At 33.9% G+C, this 14,259-nt stretch overlaps 1 long non-coding RNA gene across 1 annotated transcript in view; it reads left to right on the forward strand.

Annotated features, from left to right (window-relative positions):
* Nucleotides 1-10,739: 10,739 nt before the first annotated feature.
* LOC309630572 overlaps nucleotides 10,740-14,259 on the forward strand; it is a 45,207-nt gene continuing 41,687 nt past the window's right edge. Inside the window, exon 1 of the long non-coding RNA XR_014245758.1 lies at nucleotides 10,740-14,253. This is a non-coding gene — a long non-coding RNA (uncharacterized lncRNA). The remainder of the gene's footprint in view (nucleotides 14,254-14,259) is intronic.

Here is a 14,259-nt window from a genome sequence, read left to right on the forward strand (position 1 = left end):
TATGAAAAATATTTAGTGTGATGTTAGCCTCAGAGTGGCCCTTGTTAAATACTGAATTTCCTCCTTGCATTGTTGATCCCACAAGTATCAGAGAGCAGAATTTACGGCACAGTCAAACACCACAGTCTCAGCTAACGGCCACTTTATTTTAAGCAACAGTAGTTACCGCAATATTCCAACAAAAAAAGGAAAAAAAAATATGAACAGACTCTTGGAGATTTGTCTTCTTTTTCAAATATTTTTTGACTCCTTTACATCAACACACTCTTTCTGATTTTATTCATTGTGAAGTGGTTAAGGATAGGATTTGGGCTTTGGAATTAATTTCCTGATATGACTGCCCCAAAGGCCTTTGTGGTAAAGAGTCTCCCTGCCTCCCAGGTCCTTCCCCTTGTGTGCTTCTTAGATAAGACCCCCACAAAGCTTACCAGAACCCCATTCTTTTTGGTTTGAATTGACCAATCCAGCTCTAGCCTAGGAACCCCAAAGTACTCCACCCTTGGACCCTAATGAAGTCATGCTCCCCAGGTCCTGTCTCTCTCTGCCTGTACCCTGCCTTGATCTCCCCATGTGCCCCCCAACCCCACGCTTGACATGTACTTCCTCCAGGACCTCTGAATAATAACCTCTATTCTAATTCCTTTGTGGTATTTTATTGAACCCAGGCTCACCATCTGACACCCCTAGCCTCTACTTAACAAATGCTAATTTAACAAAGTCACAACAGGGACTTACCAAGTTATAGCCATATTTTGTTTTATAAACAGAAGCACATTACCTCATTTGATGTATACTTTATCTTCATGAGTTGACTACGTGCATTTAGTTATGTGTACAATATTAAATGTGCCAGAAAGATACCTATTTTCAAACAATTAAGGTACTTAAATGATATGCAACACACTATGAAGTTCAAACTATATTTTTAAAAAGGAAGGCTAAAAGACTTTAGGTTATATCCATATGATTTAAAAAAGATATTTCCTATCCAAGTGACCACTTCAAATAAAAACTCTATGGGAGTATGGTTTCCGGTATGCTGCTGGAGAAGCCTTCTACTGATTCTCTACCTTTCCTTAATCTTCAAATTCTATGTACTTATAATCAAACACATTAAAAATTATAATGGCAAACTGAAAAGTTTCTCCCACCCTTAGTTCCCACTCATTTTTTGTGTATCCCACTCCCATTCATTTCTTGTGTATCTCCCCAAAATTATTTTCTGTATTAACAAGAAAATTTAAATGTTATCTTTTCCCCTTGTTTAAACACCCACTCACACTATTATCTATTTCACTGTCACCATTTGGAGTCATAGATAGATAGAGAAATATATAGATATATAATATCTATATAGATATGTAGGTAGCTTTCTATGTATATACATATACATATATACACATATATACATAGACATACACTGTTATGGTTAACCATCAACTTGACTGGCCACAGGGTGCCCAGATTAAACATTATTTCAGGATGCATTTGTGGGGGTGTTACTGGATGAGATTAGCATTTGAATCACTGGACTCAGTAAAATAGATTGTCCTTCCCAGTGTGGAGGGACTGAATAGAACAAAAGGCAGAGGTAGAAGGAATTGGTCCCTTTTCTCCTGCCTCACTGCATGAGCAGAGATATCTCATATCATCTTTTCAGGCCCTCAGTCTAGAATTGACACCACTGACTCCCCTGATTCTCAGGCCTTTGAATGCAAACTGAATCACATCACTGGCTTTCTGGTTCTGCAGCTTACAGATGGCAGATGATGGGACTTCTCAGCCTCCATAATCATGTAAGCCAATTTGCCATTTATATATACATAAATAACTGAGTCTAAGAATGTATGTATTTCTAAGTTTTTTTAGAAAGTGTCAAATTGCCCTCCATGGAGGTTTGACACTTTACATCCACCAACACTTTATGATACTGGCTCTTTCCTCACAACGCACCAACAGAGGTATTGTCAAATACCTTTTGGATATGCACCAATCTAATAGGTGAGATATGATTGCTGATTATATCTTTTGTGTTGATAATCCTGCTCATAAATAGATGCATAAAGTTTCCTACTGAGAAAACTAGAAACAGTGACTTTCCCTTCTTCAGCCTGGGTTTTCCCGTATACATTCATGAGAAATATTTGTAATAGCTTTACAGAAGAAAGATGAGAGGTAACACTTTTTGAATGCTGGATATTAGGCACTGGGCTAACTGCCTTATGGATATTATCTAACTTGAATCTTACAACAACCCTATACAGAAGTTATTATTATTTACATTTTATAGATAAGAAAAAGGAGGAGGACCAGGAGAGGTCAACGAACTCACGCCAGACCACACAGATTATGAACGGTGCAATCAGATATGAACTTGAATTGGTCCGACTGCAAAGTATATTGATTACATCAGGAAGTGATTATAAGAAGGTGTGGAAGGGCATTTATCTATGCTATATGACATACTTTGCCATATTACTAGCATTTGGAAATGCATATTTTATTTGACAGTATTTATAAATCATGTGTTTCCCTCTCAGAATAACTTGTAGTGCAGAAATCCTTCCATATGCTAGAAGTTTGTCGGGTTCTTTTGATGAGGGAGAGAGTGTCGTTCTGTAGCTTGCTTGCTTATATATAATCACTCAGCTACAGCATGTATAAATTTAGAAATGGTATTCCCACAGAATTAACTCAGAACAAATTTCCATTCCTGCAGACCTCACATGACTGATAAAAGATACGTGTGCAAGGCAGTACTGTCACAAAATAATGAATTTTTAGGACTTCTTTCATTATTTATACAGGTAATAGCAATTTGCAAATTAAATGTGTATTATTTAAATTTCCAAATTCAGATACAATTAAATTCTAAACTTTTAATAAATAAGCTAGTTACTTTTCTTACAACTGTAACTCAACCTTCCCACTTGACAGCTATGTGACCTTGGAAAATTTTACCTAAAATTTCTTGGAAAACTTTTTTTTCATCTGTATATAGTGTATCAGTATACAAGTCAACACATGTTTTGAAAATCCAATGAAATAATCTATGTAACTACTTACAGTGATTTTTTTCAGCAAATGGTAATTATGATAAATAGTGGAAGTAGTATTCCATGGACTTCATTGAACACAAAGTTCTCTGTACTGGCAGTCAGGGGAACTGAGGTTTACATCCATCATGGCTCTGCTTTCCCCTTATCGATATTGAACTCGGATAAGCCACTTTAATTGGAATTCAGATTTCTCGTGTATAAAATGAGTCAAAATAAAGTCGTTTGTCAAGAAAAACTCTAAGGTCATAAGGCCATTTAAAGGCAGTTTATAGATTTTTTTCTAATTCCAAAAAATTGAGACAAGTTTTATACTCCTTTCTACCCTGAGTCTCTTGTACAAGGAAGAGCGATATGCTTCATGTCTTTCATTGCTTTAGTCAAAGTGGCTGCTGCTTCTGATACCCATTCACTCTCAGATGCGTTCCCAGGAGGTCGGCCTAAAATCTCCAAGTCAGGAGACAAAACGAAGGCACCCTTGAGCAAGAAAGGCCCTGATTCCTTAATCCTTCTCTTCTAGAAATATAAGTGTCTTCTGGACAAAGAAATATATCTTCTTCCTACAAGATACCTCTTGTATTTATTGTTCAGATCATAATTATAATACAGTGGACAGTTTTACCTAAAAAGTTTGCCCTGATAGTTTAAAAATGGCTCAGAAAAAATTCTAGATAAGAGCACTTTATTTTAAATATATTGGGCAATACTCAAAAATACATAACCTACTCACATTTTCAACTCACATTAAAAATATCATTTGATAAAAAAATAGTCCCCCAAAATAGTTTCTACCTTTTTTACATTTTTCATGATTCTGTGTTTGTAGAACTTTTCAGACCATTTAGAGTCATAGAAAATTAACTTTCCAACATATTGTGGTAGAAAGATGCTGCTGCTGACAGTGATAATATGACTCTTGTTTGAATTTTGTAAAATAAACAACAAACGATATTCTCCATCGTAAACACATATTGAATACCTACTATGTACAAGGCACTAAAGCTAGATACTGTGATGAATACAAAATTATAGGGCATTATTTATAGTTCTGAACACTTTACAATCCAGTGATAGCACATAAATATTTCAAAATAACTAAAACAAAAAGTATGAGATAACTGCTAATGTAGAAATAAAAGTCAGAATCAACAGTCGTATAAGATAAGGGGAATATATTTCTTCTGACTATCAGGTGAGACTTTTTGGTAAAGAGAGATTGATTTTGGAGTATATGGTGGATTTTTTTAAGCAGGTAGATTGTAGAAGTTTTTACATCATATGAACTGAGATAACTTAATCTCCTCAGATTTAGTTATTCAATTTTTTTTTTTTTAATCAGAGGTATTTATTTATTTATGGCTGTGTTGGGTCTTCGTTTCTGTGCGAGGGCTTTCTCTAGTTGTGGCAAGCGGGGGCCACTCTTCATCGTGGTGCGCGGGCCTCTCACTATCGCGGCCTCTCCTGCTGCGGAGCACAGGCTCCAGACGCGCAGGCTCAGTAATTGTGGCTCACGGGCCCAGTTGCTCCGCGGCATGTGGGATCTTCCCAGACCAGGGCTCGAACCCGTGTCCCCTGCATTGGCAGGCAGACTCTCAACCACTGCGCTACCAGGGAAGCCCTAGTTATTCAATTTTTATGTATCCACTCTGCCCTCTGAATTCTACTTTTATAAATGTATTGCTACATGATTTTATTTCTGTATTGTTTAAAATAATACAGAATATTAAATGAAATTTATATTTAATTTATAAATAAAACTAAATAAAATTTAATACATTAAATTTATGAATACAATAAGAATGTTGATTGTCATGTGCTGTTGGAAATATTGGCTAATGCAATAAGAGAATTCTTAGAAATAAAAGAAGAAATCTAAATTATTTGCACCTAATAGGCTTGTCTCACAAGAAAATCAAGGGAAACAGAAACAGACTCACAGACTTAGAGAATGAACTTACAGTTACCAAGGGGGAAGGGTGTGTGTGGTGGGGGGGAGGGATAGTTAGGGAGTTTGTGATTGACATGTACACATTGCCATATTTAAAATGATAACCAACAAGGACCTAGTGTATAGCACAGGGAACTACGTTCCATAGCATTATGTAACAACCTAAATGGGAAAAGAATTTGAAAACAATAGATACATATATAACTGAATCACTTTGCTGTACACCTGAAACTAACACAACATCGTTAACCACCTATACTCCAATATAAAATAAAAATTAAAAAAAAGAGAAACAGGAAAAAAAATCAATCAATTAATAGAAGAGAGCTCATTTAATTAGAAAATAAATCTGAATACACTGAAATATTTTCTTATGCAAACAAACAGTAATTAATTGCAAACGTGTGATGGGAAATTCCATTCATAAAATAAAACAAAATGTTTAAAATACTTAGGTATAATCTTAATAAGAAACATGCATACACACATTCCAATTACACTAGACTCCATTATATTACGCTATATCTTAGTGACTATGCTCAAGATATCAAAATGTAACTGAGACAGCGGCTAAACTGTTTCTAGAGGGATGGTGGGAAATCACAGGGAAACCAGATGTCACCAGAGGCTGTGCCATCCTTGTGAAAACAGCGTTGTTGGGAAATAAAGAAGGAGTTGCTTTGATGGCCTAAATCCACTTCTCTCGTGAGCCCAACTTGTTTATTTCCCTGAATTGACAATAAATTACAATCTTAAATGACCAGAGTTAAAATGTTCAGACTACTTTTGTGAATTCTAGCATTAGAGGCTTTCCAGGGAGTTTTGAAATAAGGAACTAGCAGCTGAGAAATGTGGGTTTAAGGGAAATAAAGCCTGATTATTATGGGGTGGAAACATCACACACAGTAATGTGTATCATGAAAGTGCGCCTTCAACACCAGCTAGACTGGTAGTTGACAAATTTCTAGACAAATACTGAATAACTGCCAAGATTATAGATGTGCAAAGGGGTAAAACTGAAGCAGAGAAAGGCTCATACAAATCGTCACTTATCTAGCTCTTCCTGTAAAGAAAAAGGAAATGTGTTTGTGTGTGTAGGAATTAGGCAAAAGCAAGTACATCTCACAGCAAAGAAAAAACATTAATAACATATTGATCTAATTCTCGCCAGCCTTGTTTTAATGTGTGCAGGAGCCAAACGTTATTTATTTATTTGTTTGTCTTTTTTTAATATTTTAATTTTACTGGAGTATAGTTGATTTACAATGTTGTGTTCGTTTCAGGTGTACAGTGAAGTGAATCATATATATTATACATATACATATATTCATTCTTTTTTAGATTCTTTTCTCATATAGGTAATCACAGAATATTAAGTAGAGTTCCCTGTGCTATACAGTAAGTCCTTGTTGGTTATGTATCTTATATATAGTAGCGTGTCTATGTTCACCCAATCTCTTGATTTATCCCTCCCCTCCACGTTGTTTGTCTTTTAATAGACCTTTGTTTCAGTTAGGATGAGGTTCAGGTGTTGTCTAACAGAAACCCCAATACGTGGTTTAAGAAAAGTAGAGGTTTATTTGTTTTATTTTATTTATGTCCAGAAAGGCCAGAGATAAGCAATTCGGAGTTGTCATATCAGCTACATGGTCTTCAGGGATCCAGACTCCCTTTACTTTTCTGCTCCATGGTCTTTAGTATTGATTTTCACATGTACCTCATGATCAGAGGTGGCTTTGTAAGCTCTAAGCATCACACCAATATCCCAGGCAAAGAAATGATACAAGGGAATAAAAGAAAAACTGCATAATACTGAGGTGAGCCAGCTCATTTAAGGATGCTCTAAATCACAACTTCTACTTACTTCTCATTGATCATTCCTAGCTGCAAGAAAGGCTGCAAAATTTAGGCTCTTAATGGGGATCACTCTTACTCAGAATGAAATCTGTTTTGTTTTAAGTAAGAAAAGGGAGAAAAGATATTGAATAGGTAACTAGCAGTCTATGCAACAACCTCTCTTATGAAACGGAACTGAGATTTAGAATTCTATGGTTTGCAAATAAATTTGGTTTTTAAAAACTACATTCAGAAACCTGGCCACAGAAATAAGTTTCTACTTGAAACAGATTCTCTTCAATTAAAACACTGGAACTACATTTAATCAATGAAACCTCCATACTTAAATCACAGGAAGCACTTTTTAAAATTTCCTTTGGGAAAACAGATGAATATTTAAATGTTACTGCATTGATTTACTATGCTGCACATGATTTTAAGGGTGAGCCACAATTAACTGAATTTTAATGGTTTTAAGACAATGTAGATAAATAGTTAAGAGAACTGTTATTGATTTTACTTATGTAGAGGATAACCTTCTAAGGTGTTAAAAGAAAATAAATGGAGAAATTATCTGCTACTTGAAATTTTCACAGAAATCATCCATAAAACAGTAGGGAATTGTTGCCTATTTTAAGGATAGATCTATGCTTGTTTCTTCAATATATTATATTATTAGTAGTAAAATACATAGCTATAGGTCTATTTTTTTTCAAACATTTAAAAATAATTATTGTTCCTGCAAGAAAATAATTAAATGGCAATATTTTCACAGAATTTCAAAAATCTTATCTTTTTCTTTCCCTTTCTATTGCTGTTATCCGCTAATTATATGGGAATACAGCTCTGACAAAGGAAATTTTATGTCTGTAAATTATCTGGTGTTCTCACAGAGGCAGAATGGAATTTTTTTTAACATTTGCTAATGGCAACGAGGAAGTTCATCTAGATCTGTGTATTTTGGCAATAATCAGAGGATTCTTCATAAATACTTCTTAAAGGAGGAAATAAATAAATTAATTTGAATTTCGGCTAAAATGGAAACTGAACATATTTGTTCAATTATTTGTATGACTGCAGATGATATGTTGCTGAACTAGAGAGGGAAAACTGAAATAATAGTCTTAGAGCAAGGAAAGACAGTGAGCGCAGAAAAGGTTGGAAAATCAACCTGAACTCAGAGCATTTTGAAAATCATATGTAATGTTATGCTACATTACTAAAGTGACAGCATTCCACATGTACACCTGCACTATTCCAGGTATCCACACACAAAGATTAATAAATGCCCTCTCTCACTATTCATCTCTAAGTGGGCGGTCAGTAACTAGTTTAATGTTTGTAGCAGGAAAATGCAAGATAAACATGGGGAAATTTTTGTTTTAGTCGGCATCAGAAGGGGAAAAACACTTTAAATAATGTCTAGGTATGAATTAATTCATGATAAATTCAAGGATAGATTTGTCAGATATGAGAGAAGTCTGCTAATGGCTAATACTCAAAATCTGAACAACAAAAAGTGAGTAATTACATAACAGAGCTACCATATGATCCAGCAATCCTACTTCTGGGCATATATCTGGAGAAAACTACAATTCGAACAGATACATGCACCCCAATGTTCATAGCAGCACTATTTACAATAGCCAAGACATGAAAGCAACCCAGATGTCCATTGACAGATGAATGGATAAGGAAGATGTGGTACGTATACACAATGGAATATTATTCAGCCATAAAAAAGAATAAAATAATGTCATTTGCAGCTATATGGATGGACCTAGAGATTATCGTACTAAGAGAAGTCAGACAGAAAAAGACAAATATCATATATCTCTTATATGTGGAATCTAAAAAAATGATACAAATGAACTTATTTACAAAACAGAAATAGACTCACAGACATAGAAAACAAACATGGTTACCAAAGGGAAAATTGCAGGGAGGGATAAATTAGGAGTTTGGGATTAAAATATATATACTACTATATATAAAATAAATAACCAACAAGGACCTACTGTATAGCTCAGGGAACTATACTCAATATCTTGTATAACCTATAAGGAAAAAGAATCTAAAAAAGAATATGTATACATATATATATAACAGAATCACTCTGCTGTACACCTGAAATTAACACAACACTGGAAACCAACTATATTTCAATAAATTTTTTTTTAAAAAAGAACGCAATTAGGCCTGAAAAAGCCATGAGTACATGATTATAATTAAAAGAGAAAATAAAATTATGATACAGAAAATTCAGTTCAATTGATTCTTACCTAAGTTTGCAGTCAAAAAAAAAAAAAAATGAGGGCTGCGATGTGAGGCACATCATTCCATTGACAAAGCAACTGGAAAATACTTATGTTTTCACAGCACTTTTTTGAAGTGCAAAAAAGCTTCAGAAAATGACACAAATCATGACTGTACTGGTCAATAACTTTTTACAGACTGAATACACAAGTGTAACACAAGACATTGAATATTTGTAGCATCCTACAAGACCCCTCCTAGTCACTACTGAACACTTGGCATTATCTTTTGCAAAGTGATGATTTCAAGTCCAGTGCCCATGTTTCTACTGGGTTGTCTTCCTCTTTCTTATTGGTTTGTCAGAGTAAATTTTATATTCCTAACATAAAACCTTTTCCAGATATCTAGTCTCAAATTGCGGTTTGCCTTTTTTGCTCTCGTAATAGAGAATTTGATTATTTTTATTTTAATTATTTCTAATTCATAAACTCCTTCCTTTATAATGGGTTCTTCCAATCCTGGGTTCCCTGACAGCCATAAATTCTATTTTATATTCTCCAATCCAGTAAGCCTGCCACAAAGTTTAGGTCATTATTATCTATGCAGTCTCTGCGTACCATGGAAAAATTGGCAAATTCCCAGCATGGAAAAGGCAGCATAAACTGTAGTGCTCACACTGATGAACTGTGCTTCTTTCTGGAATAAACTATTATCTATTCTCTAATGTTTTCAAATAACTACTTTTAAAATTTTTAAACAGATTTCATATTTCTCTCATCTTGAGAATTAATATGATATTATCAAAAGGAAAAAGCCCTACTGTGATTTTATAAGTCAATTACATACCTTATTCTGATCACATTTTCAAGTTATTACTGTAGTAACAGTGGTAGGCATTTGTTTTGTTTGTTTTATTAATTTGTGGTAGTCTATAATAAGTTAAGGATTTAAACTGCAATTCCTACAACAACCAGTAGAATAATAAAACAAAAAGTTATGACTTACAAAGTCCATGGCAAATGAAACTGAATACTAAAATAAAAATATAAATTTGATTAATACAAAAGAAGAAAGCAAAAGAGTAAAATAAGAACATAAAAATAATGAGAAATATAGGAAACAAATGGCAAGATGGTAGATGTAAGCCCCAAATTTTCTGTAATTTCATTAAATGTAAAGGAACTAAACATTACAATTAGACAGAGATGGTCAGATTGAATGGAAAAGCAAAATACAACTACAAACTATTTAAAATAGATGTGTTATACATATACAAACATTAAAGTTAAAAGGAAAAGCACAAAAAATATATAGCATGCAAACAGTAAGCATAAGAAAGCAATGTGGATTTATTAATTGTTATCAAAGATGTCTGGATAAAGATATTTAACAGACATATATATAGACAGAGATTTTATAGTGAAAAAAGAATCACTTCAGGAAGATGACATAAAAATTTTAATTTTACAGGAACCTAATAACAGAGCTCCAAGATTGATGAACTAAAAACTGACAGAAATAAAGGGTAAAACAGACAAATTCATGACTGTATTTGAAAAATTAAATACTTTTTCCTAAGTGATTGAGACAATCTATAGTAAAAAGTAATTAATAATATGGAAAATTTGAACATCACTATCAACCAACTTAATCGAATTGGCATATATAGGACTCTATACCCCAAAACTTCATAACACTGAATATTTTTATATGCACAGAAAATATTCAGCTAGAAAGACTATATGGTGGGCCATAAGAAATTACATTAATTCCCAGGTATTCAAACATATAATGTAAGTCTCAATTCACAGTACAATTATAAATCATAAACAAAGAGATATTTTGAAACCCTCAAATTTTTAAAAACACACAAGCATTTCTAAGTCAGCTATGAATCAAAGAAGAAATAATAAGGGAAATTAGAAAATATTTTGAACTAAATAACAATGAAATTGCAATGTAAATGTAAAAGATGCAGCTGATGTTGCATTTAAATAAACTTTTTGTTTAGAATGATAATATTGAGAAGAAAAACATAATTTCAATTATGTAAGCATCCAATTAAGAATGTAAGAAAAACAGAGCAACTTAAGCCTAAAATAAGTAGAAGGAAGGGAATAATGAAGATCAGAAATCAATGAAAAAAAGGTAGAAAAAATCAACAAAGACAGAAGTCAATTTTTTAATTGATAAACACATAGAAAGTCTGATGAGGAAAAATGGAAATATAACACAATAAAAGCATCCAGGAATGAGAGAACATACCTCAAGGACAATATCACTAATATTAAAATAATATTAAAGAAAAGTTATGAAAAACTTCATATCAATATATTGAGCAAGCCAAAACTGGACTAATTCCTTGAAAACACAATTTAATAAAAATGAGAAAAAGAACACCCAAATAGACATATATTTGTAAAATAAACTGTAAAATAAACTGTATTCATAACCACAGCTTTTACACAGAGAAAACATCAGACACAGATGGTTTCACTGATTAATTCTATCAAACATTTAATGAAGGAATAGTACTAATCTTAATGAAATTCTTTCAGGAAATTGAGAAGGAAGAAAGATTTTTAATAAATTTTATAAGGACAACATAACTCTGGTGCCAAAACCTGACAAAGACATCATGCACGGGCAAACACACACACACACAAATATACAAATTCCCTTCATGATTATAGATGTGAGCATTCTTCATAAATTATTAGCAAATCAAATCCAGCCATATATAAAGATAATACATCATGAATGATCAAAAAGTGGGGTTTATTCTAGAATGCAAGTTTGCTTCAACTTTCAAAAAAGAATTACGTGTATATGTGTATAATTCAGTACATTAAAACAATAAAGAATAAAATTATATGGTGATACTAAAGATCACATGCTTGATTTCAAGAATTACTATAAAACTACAGTATACAAGACATTGTGGTGATGGTATAAAGATAGACAAATAGATCAATGGACCAGAATATGATCCATAAATAGACTCACACACAATTCTGTCAACTGATTTATGATAAAAGGATCAAAGCAATTTAATAGGCAAAGTATATGTAGTTCGATAGATTTTAATCGATCAACTGAATGGAGAAAAAAATGAACATTTATGCTGTCTTATACAGTACTCAAAAATTAATCTGGATTTATCATAAATCTAAACATAAAAGCTAAAATTATAAAGTTTCACAAAGAAGCTTGGGGTAGGATAGAGAAATCACTGACTTTTAAGGTGTAGGATACACCTTAAACTTATAGAGAGCTGGATGTCAATTATATGTCAATTAAACTGGAAAAAACTTTAATTAAAATTCCCATTAATTCTTGAAGAAAATAAAAATGAAAATCTGAAACTTGAATAAATTGCTTGAAATATCTGTATGTCTGACAAAGGAATTATATTCAAAATATATAAATAACTCCTACAATTCAATAATTAAAAAGACAACCTGATTAAAAATGGAGCAAAATACTGGAATGGACACTTCACATAGAAGGATAGGCAAATAGATAGGTACAATATGCTCAACATTAGTTATCATTAGGAACTGCCAATTAAAACTACCATGAAATATCACTGCAGTCACTCTAAAGGTTAAGCTTTGAAAGACTGACAAAATCAAAATATTGGTGAAGAGATGAAGCAACCAGATATCTGAACACTGCTGGTGGGAGAATAAAGTGTTACAATCCTTTTGTAAGATCAGTTTATTTTAAAGTTAAACATATATGTACCCTAGGACCCAGCAATCACTTTTAAGTATTTGCCCAAAAGAAATGAAAACATATATCCACACAAAGACTTGTATTAGCATGTTCAGAACAGCTTTATCCCTAATAGATAAAAACTGGTAACAGCATATCCTCTATCAGCAGGAGAATGAAAAAAATTTTGGTATATTCATGAAATGGAATACTGCTTATCAATACAAGGAACAGAGAAAGGGATGGTGTACAAAAGAACATTAATGAATCTCAAAAATACTGCACTGAGCAAAATAAGTCAGATGCAAAGGAGCATACGTTGTAAGCTATCATTTAGATGACTTTCTAGAAAAGGCAAAACTAACCTATTGTGATAGAAAACAGGCTAAGTGCCACTAATTAGAAATGTAATGACAGGGCTTCCCTGGTGGCACGGTGGTTGAGAACCTGCCTGCTAATGCAGGGCACACGGGTTCGAGCCCTGGTCTGGGAAGATCCCACATGCCGCGGAGCAGCTGGGCCCGTGAGCCACAACTGCTGAGCCTGCGCGTCTGGAGCCTGTGCTCCGCAACGAGAGAGGCCGCGATAGTGAGAGGCCCGCGCACCGCGATGAAGAGTGGCCCCCACTTGCCGCAACTAGAGAAAGCCCTCGCACAGAAACGAAGACCCAACACAGCCATAAATAAATTAATTAATATAAAGAAAAGGGCTCAAAATATACAAAGTTAAGGGCTTCCCTGGTGGCGCAGTGGTTGAGAGTCTGCCTGCCAATGCAGGGCACACGGGTTCGAGCCCTGGTCTGGGAAGATCCCACATGCCGCGGAGCAGCTGGGCCCGTGAGCCACAACTGCTGAGCCTGCGCGTCTGGAGCCTGTGCTCCGCAACAAGAGAGGCTGCGATAGTGAGAGGCCCCCGCACCACGATGAAGAGTGGCCCCCGCTTGCCGCAACTAGAGAAAGCCCTCGCACGAAACAAAGACCCAACACAGCTAAAAAAAAAAAAAAAGAAAAGAAATGTAATGATAAAACAAGTACGTTGGTGAATATGTTCTATTGGACTTAATAGTTCTTAATTGGACAGTGGGTTACATGATTATATATGTTTGAGAAATCTCATAAAACCACAAATTTTTAAAATGTGGATTATACCTCAAAAAAAAAGAAAAAACTTTATGGGTGATATGGCAAAAAGTAAGAGTAAAATCAAATGAAAGTAAAAGGTAAAAAAAAAAGCATACTATGTAGACAAATTGGATGAAACACAGTGTCTTGTGTAGAGAAGATATATTTAGGGTTAGAATATTTTTAGATACATACTCTTCTGTTACCTATTATATTACAGACAATTTAGTTCTCTCTGAAGGTGGATTCTCCACACCAGAATGCAGGTTGTTTTATTTTTTTTAAGTATGATTTCTCTCTTACGTGGACATCTAAACAGGTAAGA

This window comes from Balaenoptera borealis (genome assembly GCF_965194805.1).
Source record: "Balaenoptera borealis genome assembly, chromosome: 1".
Classification (NCBI taxonomy): Eukaryota; Metazoa; Chordata; class Mammalia; order Artiodactyla; family Balaenopteridae; genus Balaenoptera; species Balaenoptera borealis.